A 25,259-nucleotide genomic window follows, 5' to 3' on the forward strand; every position below is an offset into this window, starting at 1 on the left:
TAACTTTAGATTTTCCTATAGGTTTGCCACTGGTTGTTTTGGGTCCTCCATGACAGTATGGTATGTGTGATTAGCACTTTGCCAAATTTTAGTTCAATGTATAGGTGGGCTAATGTGGTTGTCAATCCCTTTTGCAGGTGTTTTTCCCATGGGCTACTGTTAGGTAATCAGTTCTGGCAAATTCCTCTCCCTGACAGGCCTACCAGTGTAGTGTAGCTTGTCTCAAGTTTAGTATTATTATTGGGTCACTAGCGCACTATTGATAGGTTAAATATACATTTTTGCATAGGACTTTTATGATTATCTGGAGCTGGTGGCTTTTCTCAGGATGAACATAAGCTAATTTCCCTGACTGGCCCATCCCAGATATAATATGCTTGATATGCCCAACTATCTCAGTACACCAATGACATATTTCTGGCACCCAAGGTCTAGCATTTTCACCTCGGTTGTTCCCTTGGCAATCTGCCGTCCCTATTGCGATCTCTGTGTGGATTAACATAATAGGTAATTTCCCACTTTACATTTTAATGTAACATGCTGGGTATCAGTATTTAAACACTCCGTTTTTGCAGCTCCACTTAAAGTATGAATGTGTGAGGTCTTAGTACTGTTTTCATTGGCGTTTGTATTTTGGGTTACCATGGTAACATATACGCTATTGTCCTGGTGCTTTCCACTCTGCACTCCTCCCCATTACTTCCGGGTTTCGGCCCAGGTGGAATTTAGTGTGCGGTATGTACACTAAGAAACAAGGGATATGTTGTCAGCTGTACCCGCATCGCAAGGTACTTAAACAAGATTGTCCTCTATGATTTGTTAGTGGAACAGTGTCTTTTAGTGTTTTTATTATGGAGCACGGCTGATGCTGATTTATTACTATGTTACAACACAGGTACCTGCAGTCTTGCCTCTAACCTTTGAATATCGAACCTTTTAATATTTAATTGAATGCCTTACATATGAAAGTATGGTTCTTTGTTGCTGTTTGGTTACTGTAATGTCACTGATTATAAACATTTCACAAAGTTTTTGTATACATTGTTCAGACATGTTAACATCATGATCACTATTTGTTTATTATTGTCACAAGGTTGTTACCATGACTCCATTTATGGCGTTTTTTTGGTCTTAATTGGGGGGAGGGGTTTAATATGTTTGTTTGCTCTATATATTGTATGAGATGCCCTTACACTGTGTCTGAGAAAGGGGATATTTTGTCCCCGAAACTTGTGAATCACTATATTTTCACAGTAAAAAGTGTGTTTAAAAGACCAGCAAGTGCAAGTTTTTGTTACTTTTATTTATTTAAAAGTGAGTTTAAAATCCTCCACTAAATCCAAAATTTAGAGAAAATAACTCATTGTGTAAACCATTTACAAATCTTCACAAGTCAGAAGACTTGCTTTTATCCCAGAAACTCTCTGATTACCCTGATTTTATATATATATATATATATATATCATTGCCCATAGGCTTAGCTGTCTCTCTTTAGCTAGAAGGATTAGGTAATGATTAAAATGTAAATATTTAAGTATGCTTTGTATATATGAATACTTGGGGGTCGATCCGATATAAATCGTCGCCCGCAAAAGCCGGCGACGCCAATATTTACGCTGATTTGGTATCCTATATACGGCGTAACCTAGAAGTTACGCGCGTATATTTCTGCCGTCGCCCGTAGTTTTTTGGGCCATAGGCAGGTATACCAAACCAGCGCAGTTTGGTATCCAATATGCAGCGTAAGGACTTACGTGGCGAAAATGGAGAAAACTTACTCCATTTTCACCTCGCCACAAAAAGCAGCCGTAAGAAGCCTTACGCTGACTATTGGAGCCCCGTAACTCCCTAAACTAACTAGAAAATAAACCTAACACCTAACGCATGCGCAATGTCTATCTCCCTGTCAACCGCGATCTTCTAAAAATAAACCTAACACCTAACGCGATGCGCAATGTCTATCTCCCTGTCAACTGCGATCTTCTAAAATAAACCTAACACCTAACGCATGCGCAATGTCTATCTACCTGTCAACCGCGATCCCCCCCCCCCGAAATCCCTTATAAAGTTATTAACCCCTAAACCGCCGCTGCCGGACCCCGCCGCCATCTACATAAACTAACCCCCTACGTGAGCCCCTAAAACCGCCGCCATCTACCTTATCTATCCCCTAATCTGACCCCTTACACCGCCGCCACCTATATAAAAATTATTAACCCCTAATCTAATCCCCCTATACCGCCGCCAGCTATATTAATATTATTAACCCCCTAATGTAAGCCCCTTACACCGCCGCCTATCTCTATTAAAATGATTAACCCCTAATTTAATCTACCTACCCCGCCGCCAGCTATATTATCTATATTAACCCTAAGTATATTATAGTTAATATAGGTATTACATTATATATATTAACTATATTAACCCCTAATTATATTAGGGTTAATATAGTTACTATAGTATTTATATTAACTATATTAACTCTATCTAACCCTAACTAAATTTATATTAAATTAATCTAATTAATTTATAAACTAAAATATTTCCTATTTAAATCTAAATACTTACCTATAAAATAAACCCTAAGATAGCTACAATATAATTAATAATTACATTGTAGCTATGTTAGGGTTAATATTTATTTTACAGGTAAATTGTTAATTATTTTAACTAGGTATAATAGATATTAAATAGTTATTAACTATTTAATATCTACCTAGTTAAAATAATTACCCAATTACCTGTAAAATAAATCCTAACCTAAGTTATAAATACACCTACACTATCAATAAATTTAATAAACTACAAACATCTATCTAAAATACAATTAAATTAACTAAACTAAATTACAAAAACAAACAAACACTAAATTACAAAAAATAAAAAAAAGATTACAAGATTTTTAAGCTAATTACACCTATTCTAAGCCCCCTAATAAAATAATAAACCCCCAAAATAAAAAAAATTCCCTGCCCTATTCTAAATTAAACAAATTTCAAAGCTCTTTACCTTACCAGCCCTTAAAAGGGCCTTTTGTGGGGCATGCCCCAAAGAATTCAGCTCTTTTGCATACACAAATACAATCCCCCCCCCCATTACAACCCACCACCCACATACCCCTATTCTAAAACCACCCAAACCCCCCTTAAAAAAGCCTAACACTACCCCCCTGAAGATCTCCCTACCTTGTCTTCACCACACCGGGCCGAACTCCTGATCCGATCCGGGCGATGTCTTCCTCCAAGCGGCAAAGAAGAATTCTTCCTCCGGCGATGTCTTCCTCCAAGCGTCAAAGAAGAATTCTTCCTCCGGCGACGTCTTCCTCCAAGCGGCAGCAAAGTCTTCATTCTTCCGGCGGCATCTTCAATCTTCTTTCTTCGCTCCGCCGCCGCGGAGCATCCATCCCGGCCGACTGCTGTACTACGAATGAGGTACCTTTAAATGACGTCATCCAAGATGGCGTCCCGCCGAATTCCGATTGGCTGATAGGATTCTATCAGCCAATCGGAATTAAGTTAGAAAATCTGATTGGCTGATTGAATCAGCCAATCAGATTCAAGTTCAATCCGATTGGATGATCCAATCAGCCAATCAGATTGAGCTCGCATTCTATTGGCTGTTCCGATCAGCCAATAGAATGCGAGCTCAATCTGATTGGCTGATTGGATCAGCCAATCGGATTGAACTTGAATCTGATTGGCTGATTCAATCAGCCAATCAGATTTTTCTAACTAATTCCGATTGGCTGATAGAATCCTATCAGCCAATCGGAATTCGGGCGGACGCCATCTTGGATGACGTCATTTAAAGGTACCTCATTCGTAGTACAGCAGTCGGCCGGGATGGATGCTCCGCGGCGGCGGAGCGAAGAAAGAAGATTGAAGATGCCGCCGGAAGAATGAAGACTTTGCTGCCGCTTGGAGGAAGACGTCGCCGGAGGAAGAATTCTTCTTTGACGCTTGGAGGAAGACATCGCCGGAGGAAGAATTCTTCTTTGCCGCTTGGAGGAAGACATCGCCTGGATCGGATCAGGAGTTCGGCCCGGTGTGGTGAAGACAAGGTAGGGAGATCTTCAGGGGGGTAGTGTTAGGCTTTTTTAAGGGGGTTTGGGTGGTTTTAGAATAGGGGTATGTGGGTGGTGGGTTGTAATGGGGGGGGGGGATTGTATTTGTCGTATGCAAAAGAGCTGAATTCTTTGGGCATGCCCCCACAAAAGGCCCTTTTAAGGGCTGGTAAGGTAAAGAGCTTTGAAATTTGTTTAATTTAGAATAGGGCAGGGAATTTTTTTTATTTTGGGGGTTTATTATTTTATTAGGGGGATTAGAATAGGTGTAATTAGCTTAAAAATCTTGTAATCTTTTTTTTATTTTTTGTAATTTAGTGTTTGTTTTTTTTTGTAATTTAGTTTAGTTAATTTAATTGTATTTTTAGATAGATGTTTGTAGTTTATTAAATTTATTGATAGTGTAGGTGTATTTATAACTTAGGTTAGGATTTATTTTACAGGTAATTGGGTAATTATTTTAACTAGGTAGATATTAAATAGTTAATAACTATTTAATATCTATTATACCTAGTTAAAATAATTAACAATTTACCTGTAAAATAAATATTAACCCTAACATAGCTACAATGTAATTATTAATTATATTGTAGCTATCTTAGGGTTTATTTTATAGGTAAGTATTTAGATTTAAATAGGAATATTTTAGTTTATAATATGAATTAGATTAATTTAATATAAATTTAGTTAGGGGTGTTAGGGTTAGATAGAGTTAATATAGTTAATATAAATACTATAGTAACTATATTAACCCTAATATAATTAGGGTTAATATAGTTAATATATATAATGTAATAACTATATTAACTATAATATACTTAGGGTTAATATAGATAATATAGCTGGCGGCGGGGTAGGTAGATTAAATTAGGGGTTAATCATTTTAATAGAGATGGCGGCGGTGTAAGGGGCTTACATTAGGGGTTAATCATTTTAATATAGATGGCGGCAGTGTTAGGGGCTCACTTTAGGGGGTTATAGATATAATATAGCTGGCGGCGGTGTACGGGAGCGGCGGTTTAGGGGTTAATAACTTTATTAGGTTGCGGCGGGGTACGGGAGCGGCGGTTTAGGGGTTAGTAGCTTTTTTATTGTTAGGCTAGTGAGGGGGGATAGCGGATAGAGGGTTAGACATGTCGGGCTATGTTAGGGAGGCGTGTTAGACAGTGCGGGCTATGTTAGGGAGGCGTGTTAGACAGTGCGGGCTATGTTAGGGAGGCGTGTTAGACAGTGCGGGCTATGTTAGGGAGGCGTGTTAGACAGTGCGGGTGTTTTAGACTTTAGTCAGGTTTTATAGGCGCCGGCAGTTTCTAACGTGGCGCAAGTCACTGGCGACGCCAGAAATTTGTACTTGCGCAGATTTCTGGACATCGCTGGTTTGTCAGACTTACGGCACGTTAGCATCTGACGGCGCCATATATGGGATAGCTCGAGTTGCGAGCTGAAACTGCGGGCGACGCCGGTTCCCTCGCTTGCGCCGCAAACTGCGATCTATATCGGATCGCGCCCTTGGTCTTTATCATCCTCATGTATATTTTATTAAGGTTTCCTATCCAGGTTATTACCTTTTATTTATTTTATGTACCTTTCCAATTTATCTCATGATATCTCTTTAAAATAATAGATAGTGACTTGGCATAGTGAAATGAACGAGTCCACTGTATTATGTACCCCATTGAAACTAGTTACATTTATAGCACTCGTATATAGAATAGTGTATATACATATAGACTAGTATAATATATGTGCTGTTTGTACAGTTATCACTTTCTGGGTCTCTAAGAAACATGTAACTGCTAATACTTTGTACCAATTATACACTGAATGAATTACATTCTGGTTAAACCAAAGTTTGTTAGCCAATGGTATGCTGACATGTTGAATGTTGTTTTTTGTTCAGATAGCAAAGGGTTAACTTGTATGGTATTTAAGACAGATTGGGGAGATACTACCTTATCTCTGACAAAGTGCCTTATGGCATGAAACGCATAGAATGTTATATGTGAGCCTGCACGGCCTTGTATGTTTCAACTTGAATCTACAATAAAGTTCGACACTGTTGTCCTCATATGTGGATCTATACTTGATTGTTCTACTGATGTTTACCGGAGCTGGGGAAGCTCCTTGATCCACTAAGTGCCAATGTTGCCTTTCCCTATTGAGGATCCTTCTGCCTGTCACATGACCTACCTTAGTGAAGCGTCTTGCTCACAGAAGATGAGATGTTTTTCGCACCTTTGGAGCTTGGGCCCACCATTGGAGTGGGGTATACTTAGGATCCGAAAGTGGGAGCACCTATTTAATTGAGCGTCACCAATATCTGAAATGAAAGTACATTCCAAACATTTACATACTTCTACGGTGACGATTCATATAGTCGCTTCTGAGTATCGGTGAAGGTTGTGTATTCTCTGTGTGGTATATGTTGCACTTACTTTGTGAAACCGATACTTTGTTACATATTGCAGTAACCTTTACAGTTTGCTACAACATTAGCCTTCATTACTACTAGCAGGGATATTTCATTGGACTCAATGAGAGCTTTCACTCACAACTTAAATGTTTTCACTCAATGATTAAGAAAAGTTTTGAAGGGCGTTCGTACTACCTGTTTTTTTTGTTTTGTTTTTTTCTATATAGTGGATATCGTCTCATGTATGACAGTGAAACTTTTGAGATAAAGACCAATCTCGAATTCCAGCTGCATACCTGGTTAACTAAATGAACCTTTTTTCCCTGAAGGATACACTAACACAGGCCCAACAGACAGAGAGACATTTTTTCTGAATATAAACTGGTACCTGGTAAGGTATAATGACAATTTAATATATATAGTCACTATAGTTAACATTTCTTTATAACAACATTGAAATCTCTGGAATATTATTGTGATTAAAAGTGTATTTTATATTTATAATTTAATATTTTATAGATCATTATCTTCTAGGTAATACAGTAATTATATTTGCATTTAAAAATTGAAGAAAAAATGGGTTCTGTATTAAATACTTATAAATTGATTTTAAGTTACTAAAAGATATTTTAGAACTTTTATTTAAATTTTACCCATATTGTATTCTTGCTGTTGTATTTCTTGGTTAATATTCTCATTAACCTAGATTGCGAGTTATGCGCGCTATAGGGAAATTAAAGAATACAACAAAAGTTGCGTTATTTAACCCCCTATAGCGCAGCCATTACAAGTTTTCAAACAGCCGGCTTGTGCGTGCGATATGGCTGCATTGAGCTCTATACCGCACAAAATACAAGCGCTGTTTTGACGTGCTCGTGCATGCTTTCCCCATAGACATCAATGGGGAGAGTGGGTCAGAGAAAAGCCTAACACCTGTGATCGTGGAATGAAAAGCTCCGTAACGCAGCCCCATTAATGTCTATGGGGAAAAATAAAGTTATGTTTAAACCTAACACCCTAACATAAACCCCGAGTCTAAACACCCCTAAACTGCTGCCCCATGACATCGCTGCCACCTACATAATGTTATTAACCCTAAGCTTCCGCTCCCGATATCGCTGCCACCTAAATAAAGCTATTAACCCCTAATCTGCCGCCCCTAACATCGCCGCCACTATGCTAAAGTAATTAACCCCTTTTCCCCTGCACCCCAACATTGCCCACACTATAATAAAGTTATTAACCCCTAAACCTCTGGCCTCCCACATCACTGACACTAAATAAACCTGTTTACCCATAAACCGCTAGCCCCCCACATCGCAACAACCTAAATTAAACTATATATTAACCCCTAAACCTAACCCTAACGTAACCCTAAACATAACCCTAAACCTAACCCGAACAACCTCTTACTTTAACATAATTAACATAGACCTGAATTAAACGTACAATTATTAACTAAATAATTCCTATTTAAAACTAAATACATATCTGTGAAATAAAACATAAGCTAGTTACAATATATCTAATAGTTATATTGTAGCTAGCTTAGGTTTTATTTTTATTTCACAGGTAAGTTTGTATGTATTTTAACTAGGTAGACTAGTTAGTAAATAGTTAACTATTTACTAACTACCTAGTTAAAATAAATACAAACTTACCTGTGAAATAAAACCTAACCTGCCTTACACTAAAAACTAACATTAAAAAAAAAAAAACACTACCATTACAAAAAATAACCAACAAAATTAAACAAAACAATAAAAATTATTCCTATTCTAATACCCTTTAAAAAAAAAACACCCCAAAATAAAAAAGCGTAATCTAGAATAAACTACCAAGGGCCCTGAAAATGGCCTTTTGTGGGCCCTTAAAATGGCCTTTTGTAGGCCATTGCCCTAACGTTAACAGCTCTTTTGCTACAAAACAAAACAAACACCCTCTAACATTATACAAACCCCCAACCCCCTAAACCCACAAAATAAAAATAAAGTAAAACCTAATCTACCCATTGCCCTGAAAAGGGCATTTGTATGGGCATTGCTTTTAAAAGGACATTTATCTCATTTTCCTGCCCTTAAAAGGGCATTCAGCTATTTTATGAAATGCCCAAGCCCTAAACTAAAAATAAAAACCCAACCCCAAATCAAAAAAATACGTTACACAAAATAACAAAAAATGTATTACCCTAAGTTTAACAGCTCTTTTACCTGAAAAAAATACAAAGTCGTACTAACATTACAAATCCCCACCCCTCCAAACCAACAAAATAAAAAAAAACCTATCTAAAAAACCTAAGCTAACCATTGCCCAGAAAAGGGAATTTGTATGGGCATTGCCCTGAAAAGGGCATTTGTATGGGCATTGCCCTGAAAAGGGCATTTAGCTCTTTTATGAAAAGCCCAAACCCTAAACTAAAAAAAAAAAAACACCCAAAAAAACCCTTAAACCCCCCCCCAAAGATCGACTTAAAGTTTTTGAAGTCCCGCTTGAACGATCTTTATCCAGGCGGCTAAGTCCTCATCCAGGCGGCGAGAAGTCTTCATCCAGATGGCCTCTTCTATCTTCATCTAGGCGAAATCTTCTATCTTCATCCCGGCGGTGCGGAGCGGGTCCATCCTGAAGACATCCAGCATGGAGCATCCTCTTCATACGGTCGCCGCCATATACTGAATCTTCAATGCAAGATACGCAATTCAAAATGGCGTCCCTTACATACCTATTGGCTGATTTGATTTTGGAAATTCAAATCAGCCAATAGGATGTGAGCTACTGAAATCCTATTGGCTGTTCAAATCCAAAATCAAATCAGGCAAAAGGAATGCAACGGACGCCATTTTGAAGCCTGCATTGAAGATTCAGTATAGAGCGGCAAACGTATGAAGAGGATGCTCCACGCCTGGTGTCTTCAGGATGGACCCGCTCTGCCCCGCATCGATGACGATAGAAGATGCCGCCTGGATGAAGATAGAAGAGGCTGCCTGGATGAAGACTTCTCACCGCCTAGATGAAGACTTCGCTGCCTGGATGAAGATAGAGAGGCTGCATGGATGAAAGACTTCTCGCCTCCTGGATGAGGACTTTGCCGCTTGGATGAAGATCATTCAAGCGGGACTTCAAAACTGTAAGAGGATCTTCAGGGATTAGTGATAGTTTTTTAAAAGTTTTTTGGGTGTTTTTTTTTTAGTTCAGGGTTTGGGCTTTTCATAAAAGAGCTAAATGCCTTTTTCAGGGCAAAGCAAAATAGCTAAATTTAAGGGCAATGCCCATACAAATGTCCTTTTCAGGGCAATGGTTAGCTTAGGTTTTTTTATTTTGTGTGTTTGGGGGTGGGGGTTTGTAATTTTAGTGGGACTTTGTATTTTTTCAGGTAAAAGAGCTGTTTTACTTAGGGCAATGCCCTATAAAAGGCCCTTTTAAGGGCCCTTGGTAGTTTATTCTAGATTAGGCTTTTTTTTTTTTTTTTGGGGTGTTTTTTTTTTTTTTAAAAGGGTATTAGAATAGGAATATTGTTTTAGATAATTTGTAATGGTAGGTTTTTTAATTTTTGTAATTTTAGAGTTTTTTATTTTTTGTAATGGCAGGTTTTAGTGTAAGGTAGCTTAGGTTTTATTTCATAGGTAAGTTTGTATTTATTTTAACTAGGTAGTTAGTAAATAGTTAATAACTATTTACTAACTAGTCTACCTAGTTAAAATAAATACAAACTTACCTATGAAATAGAAATAAAACCTAAGCTTGCTACAATATAACTATTAGTTATATAGTAGCTAGCTTAGGTTTTATTTCACAGGTAAGTATGTATTTAGTTAGGTATTATTTAGTTAATAGTAACTTTAATGTAGCTCTATTTTAATTATGTTAAAGTTAGGGGGTGTTAGGTTTAGGGTTACATTAGGGTTAGGTTTTGGGGTTACTAGTTTATTGCGATGTGGGGGGCTTTTAGTTTAGGGGTTAATAGGCTTATTTAGTATATTTCGTTGTGGGGGCTTTCGGTTTAGGGGTTAATAGGTTTATTATAGTGGCGGCGGATTTAGGGCTTAATAAATTTAGTATAGTGAGGGGCGATGTGGGCGGACGGCAGATTAGGGGTTAATAATATTTAAATAGTGTTTGCAATGTGGATGGCGGCGGTTTAGGGGTTAATAACTTTAGTATAATGGCGGCAATGTCAGGGAGCGGCGGAATAGGGGTTAATAATGTTTAATAGTGGCGGCGATGTCGGGAGCGGCATATTAGGGGTTAATAACATTAGAATAGTGTTTTGCGATGCAGGAGGGCCTTGGTTTAGAGGGTAATAGGAAATTTATGGGTGTTAGTGTACTTTTTGACACTTTAGTTATGAGTTCTATGTAACAGTTTTGTTGCATAAAACTCATAACTACTGCTCTCAGATTGCGAAATGGATCTTGTTGGTATAGGCTGCAACACAAGCTTTTTAGCTTCACCGCAAAACTCGTAATGGCAACGCTATGGAAGTCCCATGAAAAAATGCAATTTTTACGAGTGCGGGACTGACGTTGCATTACAGGCAAAAGGCTTGCGGGACAGCTATACCGACAAGACTTGTAATGGCTGCAGTGCTGTTTTAATGCTGAAATGGCCATTTTTTTAGTGTTAAAACACGAACGCAAAACTTGTAATCTAGGTGATTGAATTTTACTAAAAGTGATTTGTAACTTCCTGCTTATAAGTATATTTTATATACCAGATTGATATTTTATATGTGACTGGTCTAGGAAATGTATCCATTGATAGTAAAGGTCTGTTAACTATATTGGTATAGTACTTTGATTATTATAGAAGGTTCTAAGATTATACTTAATTGAGCTACATTGAATTTGTTGATAAATGTTGGATAGTTGGTGAACTAAACTTTATATAAGACTATTTTGGTTAGATAATTAAATTGTACTTCCTAGGAACGCTATTAATCTGTTGTAATATTTGACTAATTTTTTGCTAACCAAACATTGCTAAATAAGTGATATTGTGTATTTGTATGGTGTCCATTTTATTACATCCTTGCTCCCTCCTCCAAAACTCCCTCCTTTCTCCCCTACTCCTGTAAAACTCCCTCCTCCATCCTCTAAAACTCGATGCTACCTCCCTGAAAACTCCATTGTACCTCAGTTATCAAACATCAGGTATCCGGTGTCAGACATCAGGTATCAGACATCAGGTGTCAGACATCAGGTGTCAGGTGTCAGACATCAGATATCAGGACTCAGGTGTAAGACATCAGGTGTCAGGAGTCAGATATCAGGTATCAGACGTCAGGTGTCTGACACCTGATACCTGACGTCTGACACCTGATACCTGACATCTGGCGTCTGACTCCTGACGTCTGATGTCTGACACCTGAGTCCTGATACCTGATGTCTGACACCTGAGGTACAATGGAGTTTTCAGGGAGATAGCATAGAGTTTTAGAGGATAGAGGAGGGATTTTTTACAGGAGGGGGGAAAAAGGAGGGAGTGTTGCAGAGGGAGCATGGAGTTTTAAAGGATGGAGGAGAGAGGAGAAAGGAGGGAGTTTTGCAGGAGGGAGCATGGAGTTTTAAAGGATGGAGAAGGGAGTTTTCGTGGAGGGAGGAGAAAGGAGGGAGTTTTGTAGGAGGGAGGAGGGAGTATTGGAGTAGGTAGCAAGGATGTCCTAAAATGGACACCGCATATTTGGATAATTGTACTGGCTTATTCTGAATTGTTCTAGTATATCTTCTGTGATATTTAACATTTAATTTAATTTGGGTCCATATCCAAAGGGTAACAGACGATTTAACTGAATATTAATTAATTTAAATATTTCTATACCTTATTTTGACAAATCTGTTATATATTTGATCATATCCGATACCCTGATTACTGCATAAATATAGGTGCTGTGTCTATGATATTTACACCTGTCAGAACTTAGTGATTTTTAACTGAGATTAAATATTAATTTGTAATAATAATTTATATTGTCATTAATTATTTATATTCATAAACATCTAAACCGGGACAATTTTAGGAGAATTGATATGATACACCCTGCTCTAACCTATATTACAATTTATACCAAAAAAATATATGGAAATAGCCTAAAAAAAGATTTATTTAGAATATATATAACTTTTATTGTATACCATAAAATATGAGAATGTTTAGGGTATAATATGTTTTAATATTGAATGTTTCATGCTTGGGTTTTAACAAGCCCCTTTGTTTATCTATTTTCTTTTGTGCAACACTTTGCCCAGGTGCCAAATATTTCAATAACATACTGCTTCTTCCGAGCTTGCAATTTAATATTTATTAATTTAATCTCACTAGTGATTAAGAGTCAACAACTTCAATGCAGTAAGATATATTTTGAAAGAATTTGCTTAACTGATATTTCTGTATTTATGTAGACAATTCTTAACTAACCAAGTACAAACTTCAGAGAGACACGGATTAGATTAATGTATGTCAAAGGTATAATGAAGTTCCCCCGCTCAAACACACATCCAGCATAAGCAGATGAAAGGTGCTTGGGGTAAGTGACATGCTGTCTTTCAGATGTATTTCACGCACTGCGTTTCACATTAGAACACATTAAAAGCAGATTTTATATGCTTCTGGCAATCATTTGAGCGTAGAGCAGATGAGTGCTGTACCTATTTGTGATGTGAATACTTTACTGAATATTTAGTTAATGGGGGCCTATGAGATTTGTAGAAGAGATGCAACAATCTTGTAGTCTATGCAAGAAATAAAAATGACAAAAATCAAGAGCTAATTATATTCAATTATAAATGATGTAAAGACATATTTTACCAATATTGTACATGATGTTATAATTATGGATATGTGTTTACTTTTTCAATGTCAAAAAGGCAATGCAGGAAAAGAGATAGATAAAAACAGACGGCTAGATCACGAGTTTTGTCGGTAAGGCTGTGCGGTGCTAACGAGCCTTTTTTTCTTACCGCTCCCTTAAGCCAATGCCGGTATTACAAGTTTTCTTTAAGCCGGCGTTAGCCTCAGAAAAGTTGAGCAAAATTTTATACTTATAAACCCCTAATCTGCTGCCCCCAACATCGCTGACACCTACATTAAATTTATTAACCCCTAATCTGCTGCCGCCAATGTCGCCGCCACTATAATAAATTTATCAACCTCTAAACCTAAGTCTAACCCTAACCCTAACACCCCCCTAATTTAAATATAATTTAAAAAAATCTAAATAAAATAACTAAATTTAAATAAATTATTCATATTTAAAACTAAATATTTACCTATAAAATAAACCATAAGATAGCTAAAATATAACTAATAGTTACATTGTAGCTAGCTTATGATTTATTTTTATTTTACAGGCAACTTTGTATTTATTTTAACTAGGTACAATAGTTATTAAATAGTTATTAACTATTTAATAACTGCCTAGCTAAAATAAGTACAAAATGACCTGTAAAATAAATCCTAACCTAAGTTACAATTACACCTAACAATACACTATCATTAAATAAATTACCTAAACTACCTACAATTAATTACAATTAAATTCAATAAACTAAATTACAAAAAAAACACTAAATTACAGAAAATAAAAAAGAATTACAAGAATTTTAAACTAATTACACATAATCTAATCCCTCTAATAAAATAAAAAGCCCCCCAAAATAATAAAATTTCCCTACCCTATACTAAATTACAAATAGCCCTTAAAAGGGCCTTTTGCGGGGCATTGCCCCAAAGTAATCAGCTCTTTTACCTGTAAAAGAAAAATGCAATAACCCCCTCCAACATTAAAACCCACCACCCACACCCCCCACTCTAAAAACCACCCAATCCTCCCTTAATAAAACCTAACACTACCCCCTTGAAGATCAACCTACCTTGAGCCGTCTTCACCCAGCTGGGCACAAGTGGTCATCCGATCCGACAAGAAGTCTTCATCCGATGGGGCAGAAGAGGACATCCAGACCTGCAGAAGTCTTCATCCTATCCGGGCAGAAGAGGACATCCGGACCGGCAGAAGGCTTCATCCAAGCGACATCTTCTATCTTTTTCCATCCGTCAAGGAGCGACTCCATCTTGAAGACATCCGGCACGGAGAATCCTTCCAGCATGACGGACTAACGACGAATGATGGCTCCTTTAAATTACGTCATCCAAGATGGCGTCCCTCGAATTCCGATTGGCTGATTGGATTCTATCAGCCAATCGGAATTAAGGTAGGAAAAATCAGATTGGTTGATTTAATCAGCCAATCGGATTGAAGTTCAATCTGATTGGCTGATTGGATCAGCCAATAGAATTGACCTCGCATTCTATTGGTTGCTCCTCATCGTATGGAAGAAGATAGAAGATGCCACTTGGATGAAGCCTTCTGCTGGTCCGGATGTCCTCTTCTGCCCGGATAGGATGAAGGCTTCTGCCGGTCTGGATGTCCTTTTCTGCCCCATTGAATGAAGACTTCTGGCCGGATCGGATGACCACTTGTGCCCGGCTGGGTGAAGACGGCTCAAGGTAGGGTGATCTTCAAGGGGGTAGTGTTAGGTTTTATTAAGGGGGGATTGGGTGTGTTTTAGAGTAGGGGTGTGTGGGTGGTGGGTTTTAATGTTGGGGGGTAAATGTATTTTTCTTTTACAGGTAAAAGAGCTGATTACTTTGGGGCAATGCCATGCAAAAGGCCCTTTTAAGGGCTATTTGTAATTTAGTATAGGGTAGGGAAATTTTATTATTTTGGGGGGCTTTTTCATTTTATTAGGGGGATTAGATTAGGTGTAATTAGTTTAAAATTCTTGTAATTCTTTTTTTATTTTCTGTAATTTAGTTTATTGAATTTAATTGTAATTAATTGTTGGTAGTTTAGGTAATTAGTTTAATGATAGTGTAGTGTTAGGTGTAATTGTAACAGGTTAGGATTTATTTTACAGGTCATTTTGTACTTATTTTAGCTAGGCAGTTATTAAATAGTTAATAACTATTTAATAACTATTGTACCTAGTTAAAATAAATACAAAGTTGCCTGTAAAATAAATATTAATCCTAAGCTAGCTACAAATGTAACTATTAGTTATATTGTAGCTAGCTTAGGGTTTATTTTATCGGTAAGTATTTAGTTTTAAATAGGATTAATTTATTTAATTATTTAAAAATTAATTTCCTTTAATTTAAATTATATTTAAGTTAAGGGGGTTAGGGTTAGACTTAGGTTTAGGGGTTAATAAATTTATTATAGTTGCGGCGATGTTGGGGTCGGAAGATTAGGGGTTAATAAATGTAGGTAGGTGGCGGCGACGTTGGGGGGGCAGATTAGGGTTAATAAAATTTAAATAGTGTTTGCTAGGCAGGAGTGCGGCGGTTTAGGGGTTAATACATTTATTAAAGTGGCGGTGATGTCCGGTCGGCAGATTAGGGGTTAATAATTGTAGGTAGGTGGCGGCGACGTTGGGGGCAGCAGATTAGGGGTTAATAAATATAATGTAGGTGTCGGCGATGTTAGGGGCAGCAGATTAAGGGTTCATAGGTATAATGTAGGTGGCGGCGATGTCCGGTCGGCAGATTAGGGGTTAACATTTTTTATTTTAGTGTTTGCGATGTGGGGAGCCTCGGTTTAGGGGTTAATAGGTAGTTTATGGGTGTTAGTATACTTTTTAGCACTTCAGTTAAGAGCTTTATGTTCCGGCGTTAGCCCATAAAACTCTTAACTACTGACTTTTATATGCGGTAGGAGTCTCGACAGGAGAAGTTTCTACCGCTCACTTCTTCCAAGACTCGTAATACCACGTTAGGCAAATCCCATAGAAAAGATAGGATACGCAATTGATGTAAGGGGATTTGCGGTAGCCTCAGTCGCGGAAGAAAAGTGAGCGGTACACCTGTACCTGCCTGACTCGTAATACCAGCGGGCATTAAAAAGCAGCGTTGGGACCTCTCAACGCTGCTTTTTTAAGGCTAATGCCAAACTCGTAATCTAGGCGAGAGACTTTACTAGCTTTTAGAATGTGTTAACACAAGAATGTGAGCTCCTAATGATAAGGTTTTTTTTTTGTTTGTACATTTTTACAATATGTCTGAATACACCAGATTAATATCTTTTTTCTTACTTTATATCCCTTCTTCCATACCTCTTGACTCACATACAAATTAAATTCTTAAAGAGACAAATTTAGATTATCATGAGATTTGAAAGAAGAATCTTACTTTTTAGTAAAAATGCTTTTGTTATGGCAATTGTTAAAAAGACATTTTCATTATTTGTTGATTTCATCAGAAATACAATAAATAAGCTGTCCCTTTAATAAATCAATGAACTATGTAATAATGCAAATTAGTTGATTTATTTGCTATTCTCGTTAAACTGTTTTTCTATTAACTTATATAATAAAAATCCAGCAATATCTTTGTCAGCTTATTTTGACTTGTATCAGCCAATAAGCATGAAAGCATCACTTTTGATCTTGGCCAGTCCTGACCCAGTACGGGATAGTTCAAAAACCTGATAAAGATCCCTGTCTGTCAGTTTTCATTCATTTCATAAAGGGATACTAAAGTCAAGCTTTTTATTTCATTATTCAGATAGAATTTCAAGCAGATCTCCAATTTATTTCTATTTTCTTATTTGCTTCATTCTTTTTTTTTTTATTCTTTCTGGAAAAGCATACCTCTATAGTCTCAGGAGCAAAATTGCACTACCGGGAGCAAGTTGCTGATTGGTGGCAACACACATACCTTTTGTCATCTTCTCAGCTAGCTTTGAGTAGTGCATTGCTGCTCCTTCAAGAAAAGATACCAACAGAATTAAGCAAATTTGATAACAGAAGTAAATTGAAATGTCATTTAAAATGGAATGTTCTGATTCATGAAAGAAATCTTTATGTTGTCAGAAGATCTACAAGAGAAAAAAAGGAAAGGGGGAGAGGGAAGGGGAGTAAAGGGGAAAATGTATTGTTTATTGCCTGTGACACTTTGGCCTCTAGTTATCAACGTGTCTACTTTACCTGCCTTCGCCGGTCCAATACGCCCTCCTAAGCTCGCCTACCATCGCCGCCGCAGACCTGAAAAATTTCGCCTAAGTTATCAAAAAATCTGTCAAAAAGCCGCGCACCAAGTATGGGGGCGATGAGCAGCGGACTGTGAGAGTTATCACTCATCCGATCTCACTGCTCTTCGGCTTTTTGACAGCTTTATTGACAAGCTGTCACTAAGCACCCACACTAACTATACTGTTCTACCCCCCTATAACGGCGCCCCCGGAGCCCCCCGCAACTAAATAAAGTTATTAACCCCTAAAACACCGCTCCTAGACCCCGCCGCAACTCTTATAAATGTATTAACCCCCCAAAACCGCCGCTCCCGGACCCCGCCACCACCTACATTATACCTAGTAACCCCTATCCTGCCCCCCCCTATACCGCCGCCACCTATAATAAATTTATTAAACCCTATCCTGCGGATCCCGGACCTCGCCGCAACTAAATAAATAGTTTAACCCCTAAATTTCTGCTCCCGGAACCTTCCGCAACCTATCTTAAACTTATTAACCCCTAATCTGCCCCCCCCCTACACCGTCACCACCTATAATAACTTTATTAACCCTTATCCTGCCCCCCCTACACCGCTGCCACTGTAATAAATTTATTAACCCCTAAACCTAAGTCTAACACTAACCCTAACACCCCCCTAACTTAAATATTAATTAAATAAATCTAAATAATATTTCTCTTATTAACTAAATTATTCCTATTTAAAACTAAATACTTATCTTTAAAATAAACCCTAATATAGCTACAATATAAATAATAATTTTATTGTAGCTATCTTAGGATTTATTTTTATTTTACAGGCAACTTTCAATTTATTTTAACTAGGTACAATAGCTATTAAATAGTTATTAACTATTTAATAGCTACCTAGTTAAAATAAAGAGAAATTAACCTGTAAAAAAAAACTAGCCTAGTTACAATTACACCTAACACTACACTATACTTTTATAAATTTATTCCTATTTTAAAACGAAATACTTACCTTTAAAATAAACCCTAATATAGCTACAATGTAATTAATAATTACATTGTAGCTATTTTAGGATTTATATTTATTTTACAGGTAACTTTGTATTTATTTTAGCTAGTTAGAATAGTTATTAAATAGTTATTAACTATTTAATAACTACCTAGCTAAAAGAAATACAAAATTACCTATTATCCTAACCTAAGTTACAATTAAACCTAACACTACACTATCATTAAATTAGTTAAATAAATTAGCTACAAATAACTACAATTAAATTCAATTCAATTAACTAACTAAAGTACAAAAAATAAAAAAAGCTAAGTTACAAAAAATAAAAAAAATAAGTTACAAACATTTAAAAAATATTACAACAATTTTAAGATACTTACACCTAATCTAAGCCCCCTAATAAAATAACAAAGCCCCTCAAAATAAAAAAAATTCCCTACCCTATTCTACATTAAAAAGTCACCAGCTCTATTACCTTACCAGCCCTTAAAAGGGCCTTTTGCGGGGCATGCCCCAAAGAATTAAGCTCTTTTGCTTGTAAAAAAAAAATACAACCCCCTCAACATTAAAACCCACCACCCACATACCCCTAATCTAACCCAAACCCCCCTTAAATAAACCTAAACACTACCCCCCCTGAAGATTATCCTACCTTTAGCCGTCTTCAGCCAGCCGACTACCGATGGAACTGAAGAGGAGATCCGGAGCGGCAGAAGTCATCATCCAAGGGGCGCTGAAGAAGTCCCGACGACTAACGATGAATGAAGTTTCCTTTAAGGGACGTCATCCGTGATGGCGTCCCTTCAATTCCGATTGACTGATAGGATTCTATCAGCCAATCGGAATTAAGGTAGGAAAAATCTGATTGGCTGATTGAATCAGCCAATCAGATTGAAGTTCAATCCGATTGGCTGATCCAATCAGCCAATCAGATTGAGCTCGCATTCTATTGGCTGTTCCGATCAGCCAATGCCTGGGCCGGAAAAGTGCCGAGCGTACCTGCTAGTTTTTTGATAACTAGCAAAAGTAGTCAGATAGTGCCGAACTTGTGTGCGGAACATCTGGAGTGAAGTAAGAATCGATCTGTGTCAGACTGAGTCCGGCGGATCGAAGCTTACGTCACTAGATTCTACTTTTGCCGGTGTCTAGAGCTTGATAACTAAGGCGAATCAGCCTCGCCACAAATACGCTGCGGAATTCCAGCGTATTTGAGGTTGACGGCTTGATAACTAGGGGCCTTTATGTTTCCCTCCAAATGCAGATCCTTGTGCTTTACTCTTGGCTGTCAGCATGCACCAAGCTACCACTACCACCTTTGCAAAGGTCACTTGTCCAATTTCTCTTCTATATAACAATTACAAAAGTGGGAGATTGTTGGGATGCAGTCCACCTACCTCATCATAGTCAGGCACTGGTCCAATCACTCTTCAGTTTATATATACAAATGGATAAAAGGATAACATTTAAAACTTTGTTACATAGATATACATATCAATAAATACAATATGGTTATAAAAATAAAAAATCCAAGCCAATGTGGCTGAATAAAAATGAGTTAAGAGAAATTAGGAAAAAAACGTAGGGCATGTAAATTATTCAAAGAAAATAGTACAGACTCAACATACCATATTTATAAGGAATATAACAGAGCATGCAAAAAAGAAATCAAATTAGCCAAAATTGAAAATGAAAAATTAATTGTAAAGGATTTAAGTCTAACCCTAAAAGGTTCTTTAAGTACATAAATAGCAAAAAAATCTAAGAAGGACAATATAGGTACATGAAATTTGTGGAGGATAGCATGGTTAACAGTGACAGGGAGAAGGCTGAGGTACTAAACCAGTTTTTTTTCTTTAGTATACACAAGAGAGGAACCAATGGACGATACTTTGGAACAAACTAGAACATGCCAGCCCAAACCATTAACTGGGTTATGTTTAGAGGATATCAGGAAAAAAACTGGATAATATTAAGGTAAATAAAACTCCAGGGCCAGATGGAATACACCCAAGGGTGTTAAGGGAACTTAGCACTGTTATAGACAAACCACTACTCTTAATTTTTCAAGACTCATTATTCTCAGACATGGTACCCAAGGATTGGCATAAAGCTGATGTGGTGCCACTTCAAAAAGGGAAGCAGGGATGTTCCAGGAAGCTATAGACCAGTTTGACAACATAGTGGGGGAAGATATTTGAAGGGATTATTAGGGATTATTTTGATGAGCACATTGTTGTAAACAAAATTATGTGATCAAATCAGCATGGTTTTAAGAGAAATAGATCATGTCAAACTAATTTAATTAGATTATATGAGGAAGTAAGTAAAAATATAGATAAAGGGGAATCAGTTGACGTGATATACTTAGATTTTGCAAAGGCGTTTGATACAGTGCCACATGAGAGATTAATGCACAAGATTAAGGGACTGGGAATAGCTGAAAATGTTAGCTCATGGATAAATAACTGGATAAAAGATAGGGAGCAATGAGTAGTAGTGAATGGATCATACTCAGATTGGACAAAGGTAATCAGCGGAGTCCCCCAGGGATCAGGACTGGGCCCTGTTCTTGGAAATATTTTTATAAATGACTTGGAGCAAGGATTAAATAGTGACATCTCTATTTTTGCAGATGATCCTAAATTAAGCTAAGTAAGGTCATTAGGTCAGAGCAGGATGATCTTTTGTTACAAAGGGATCTGCAAAAATTAGAAGTATGGGCAGGTCAATAGAAAATGAGATTTAATACGGGAAAATGCAAGGTTCTGCATTTTGGAAATAAAAATAAGCAGGCAACGTATTATTTAAATGGGACACGATTTAGCCAAACAGAGGAGGAAAGGGCTTTGAAAAATAGTCATAGATAACAAGCTAAAGATGGGTGCACAATGCAGGGCAGCAGCTACAAAGGCTAATAAGATACTAGCATGTATTAAAAGAGTCATTGATTCAAGGGAGGAAAGCATAATTCTGTCACTATATAAATCCCTGGTAAGACCTCACCTTGAGTATGGAGTGCAGTTCTGGGGACTGATTGCAAAAAAATATATTATTGCAGAACTAGAAAAAGTTCAAAGAAGGGCCACAAAGCTAACAAGGGGAATGGAGAATTTAAGCTATAAGGAGAGGTTAGCCACACTGGGTCTGTTTTCTTCAGATGTGACATGATTACCTTATATAAATATATTCAAGGCTTATATACAGAGATGCAAGAAGCTCGGTTTATTCCATGGAAATTGTTTGTGACAAGAGGTCACAATTTAAGGTTGGAGGAAAGGAGATTTAATCTCCTGCAACGGAAACATTTTTTCATTGTAAGAGCAATAAAATTGTGGAACTCAGGGGGGCGTGTCTAGGCAGCGGCCATGCTAGGTCGCAATATCTGTGGCTCTGAGTTTTATTTCCCTAACCCGCCGGTTACTGGGCTCATCCTGCAATCTCGGCTAAAGCTATTTGAAAAGTAGCGGAAGATGGCCCTGAACTATGCCTGTCCAAGGAGGGAGCCCTCTTAGCTACAACACAGGCTCAGGCAACACTGGAACCACGAAACATCCTATCTAACCTTCTACCCACACGGGCAGTCTCTGGGATTCACGGAGCCAAGATCTGCGCTGCAATCCCCTTCAGCCAGCGTGTGGTTTACAGGTCGGAGCGGCAAGATTGTAAGATGGCCAAAACAAGCAGGGAGGAGATCCGAAAGAACTCTATAGATCCAGCCTGCAATATGGAGCCACACGCACTCCCAATACAATCTGAGCTTGGTCCGGGAAGGAAATGAAATGAAGGTATGCTCCCCCCACTTGTGGTCCTAGTGTTGTGACTGTCAGACCTTATAGCAGGAGTGCTAAAGCGGGCCCTTGCTCAAGACGCGCAAGTGCTGGGTAGTCCTGGGCCCTTTGAGTCAGAGTGGCCGCATTGTTGAATGTTGTTATAGGTCCCCACTTTCTGATGTTGCCCTGCGCAACACATATGGAGAGCAGGTGTTAGCTTGCACATTTTGGAGTCGGCTAGGACCCCAGCACCTAACGATTTGCGGTCTGTGGAGAGAGCAATCCCCTTCACTTTGGTTCAGGGTGTTGCGAGATGAACGACATGGTGTGGGCTAAACATAACAAGAGAACTGGGTCCTAAGGACAGCTCTGTTCATTAAGAGCTGGCTGATTATACCGCACCCTTAAGTGACTGACGGGACAATTTACATCACCCATAATGCCCCCCCCTCACAGGGAAGATTGCCCTTCAGGATACCGACTTCAGGACAATAATTATTTGAGGTTTAGTTGCTGTTTGATAGATGCTAATACCCTCAATAGACATATCTCTATAAGGTCTATGTTTTTGTATAGCCATTATTTGCCTGAATTTATTCATACCTCAAATTTGTATAAGCTAACCCCTGCACACATTAACTCCTATAGTACTACGATGCCCTATGTGTCCAGCAGACTTTATGCTACCTAGGTTAGTTTGGTAATCTGTTTATATTGAGCTAGGATGAGTTGATATTTTACACCTAAGCTACTAATTGCATACTCAAAATTCATAAATGTACTGTTATTTTTATGTAGTGAGAATCTTACTAGTGTATCTAGCAGAAGTTATACCAATAGGGGACACAAATTAAGTTTAATACCGGTCTTGCAATCTATTCGTATAAATGTTAGACCCATATCATGTGAGTAAATTGCCAGATCTCCTTTTAGAAGTGGTAACAGGAGCTATTGGTCACAGAGGTATCTCAAGAGGCCTGAAATATACTTGCATTCCTGGCTACATATAGAAGTAGGTCCCACAGAGCCAATTATACATTACTGTGTATAATTTTCATAAATTGAGAGGGCGGAATCGAGCACATTGATCCCTAACCATATTGATTGTCTTATGTGTCTGAGCCACCTGCGGCCGAGGTGGCGCACTTGGTTTTCTCGCCAGGGGTTCACTGGTTCTACTACCTGTAGGTGATTGCTCATAGCCTAGCATTTACATTGCACAGATCTCTCTCTTACTCCAACCTTGTAGAATTTGACTGTACCACAATGGAGTCATAGCAGGCATATGTACCATTATTTGTATTTGTAATCCTACTTTCTAAGAAAACCCTAACCCATGCTTGAATGTTATATTATGTTTTCCTTGGGAATAATTCTCATATTATGTAGCACCTTTTATGATTAAGCAGTTTAAAACAGTTAATACTGATGGTTCTTATTATATTATATATCAATTCACATACCAGTTTTCCTCCTTGTTATTTTATCTATATAGGTAGGCCCAAATGTGGCCTCTAGTGTTCCCAGAGGAAGTTAAAATTGTTGCTTCTTTAATTTGTGCCATTTAGGTCCAAGAGTGACCCTCTTTGTCCCTCCCCTAAGCCCTTCCCTCTATAGTTAGATCTACGTATATGGTCCAAGAGAGGCCAATATCTGTATTTGGGGAAGTTTATACTCCATATTTAGACAGTGTTTTAGAAGGGGTTATTTACTTAAAGAAAAACTGAAGTTGAATGTTCTTTCCTATGGTTATATTTAATTGCCAATTTGTATTGTAGCACATGGCCTTTAACCATTCATTTTGTAATGTTATGTATAACATTTATCTTGTTGAGTGCTACTATGTGCTTTTCAGTGGCTATATGTATGGCAATCTTGTTCTGTTTTTATATTTCAACCTCAATAAAACTATTTAAAAAAAAAATAAAAAAATGTGGAACTCATTACCAAAGGAGGTAGTGTCACACTCTTCAAGGGAGAAGGTTCAGGTGTTGGGAACTGTTGTGCATAGGTGTCAGGTTCTGGGGTTAAAGTTCTGTTTTGTCTGTGTGAGTCTTTCCTTTTTGGCATAATTAAACTGGTACAAGGGTTTTAGAAAATAAAGGTGAAGGTTTTATTGATAGGTTAATTAGCAATGCAGAGAGATGCAAACTAGATACAAGGTAAGTCTCTGTGTAGACAAGAATACAAAGTAACTTGGTTTAGACAGTCTTAAAGCAGGTTAAAAATGTAAATAAAGTGTAGAAAAGAAACTTGGCAATAGCAGGCAGGATACGTAGATATGCTGTAGACCAAAACTTGGCAGTTACAGGCAGGATATGAAGAGATGCTGTAATCAGGTAACTTTATAATAACAGGCAGGATACTTGCATATGCTGTAGACTGGAACTCTGAGTCAGTCCTCAGAAGAATTAGCCAAGATCAATTGCCAGGAAATAAGTCCTGAAACAAAAACACAGTGCCAAGGGAAAATCCAGAAGAGTAGTCTCAAAATTAAGCAGAAATCAGGCACCAGGAATTCCAACAAATCTGTATTCAAACAGGAATCAGGACCAAAGGCTCTGTCAGAGTGCAACACTCAATATCAAGGCCCAGAACTGAAAGCAAACCTGCCTAATATAGCAGGCTGAAGATTATATGATTTATTACAGCTGGTTTGTTTGGATACATTTCTGTCTAGAAACAAAATTCATGGATATGATTGCTAGTATTAAATGGGTCACCTTTTTAGTGGGATTATTTAAGCTTAACTGGAGCTTTTTGTAAGTATTTTAGTTTTGTATAGGTTGAACTCAATGGACTTTGGTCTTTTTTAAACCTCATCTACTATGCTACTATGTTACTATGCATATATAATATTTTTTATTTATTTTTTTAAATCAAAAGGGAGAATGTCAGAAAGCAAGAATATAGCCTATCCACCTCATTGGGCTGCTCTGGCTGTTGCCAGGGATGCGGCTGTTGCTGTGAGCGTGCGGCAATGATGTCATCGACGCATGTCTATTCCCCTCTC

At 37.7% G+C, this 25,259-nt stretch overlaps 1 long non-coding RNA gene across 1 annotated transcript; it reads left to right on the forward strand.

Annotated features, from left to right (window-relative positions):
• Positions 1-738: 738 nt before the first annotated feature.
• Positions 739-25,259, forward strand: LOC128662200 (uncharacterized). The gene is made up of 5 exons (XR_008402722.1): positions 739-788; positions 6,704-6,867; positions 12,872-12,996; positions 20,334-20,450; positions 25,133-25,259. It is a non-coding gene; the product is annotated as an uncharacterized LOC128662200 (long non-coding RNA).

Source organism: Bombina bombina, chromosome 6 (assembly GCF_027579735.1).
Source record: "Bombina bombina isolate aBomBom1 chromosome 6, aBomBom1.pri, whole genome shotgun sequence".
NCBI classification, from domain to species: Eukaryota; Metazoa; Chordata; class Amphibia; order Anura; family Bombinatoridae; genus Bombina; species Bombina bombina.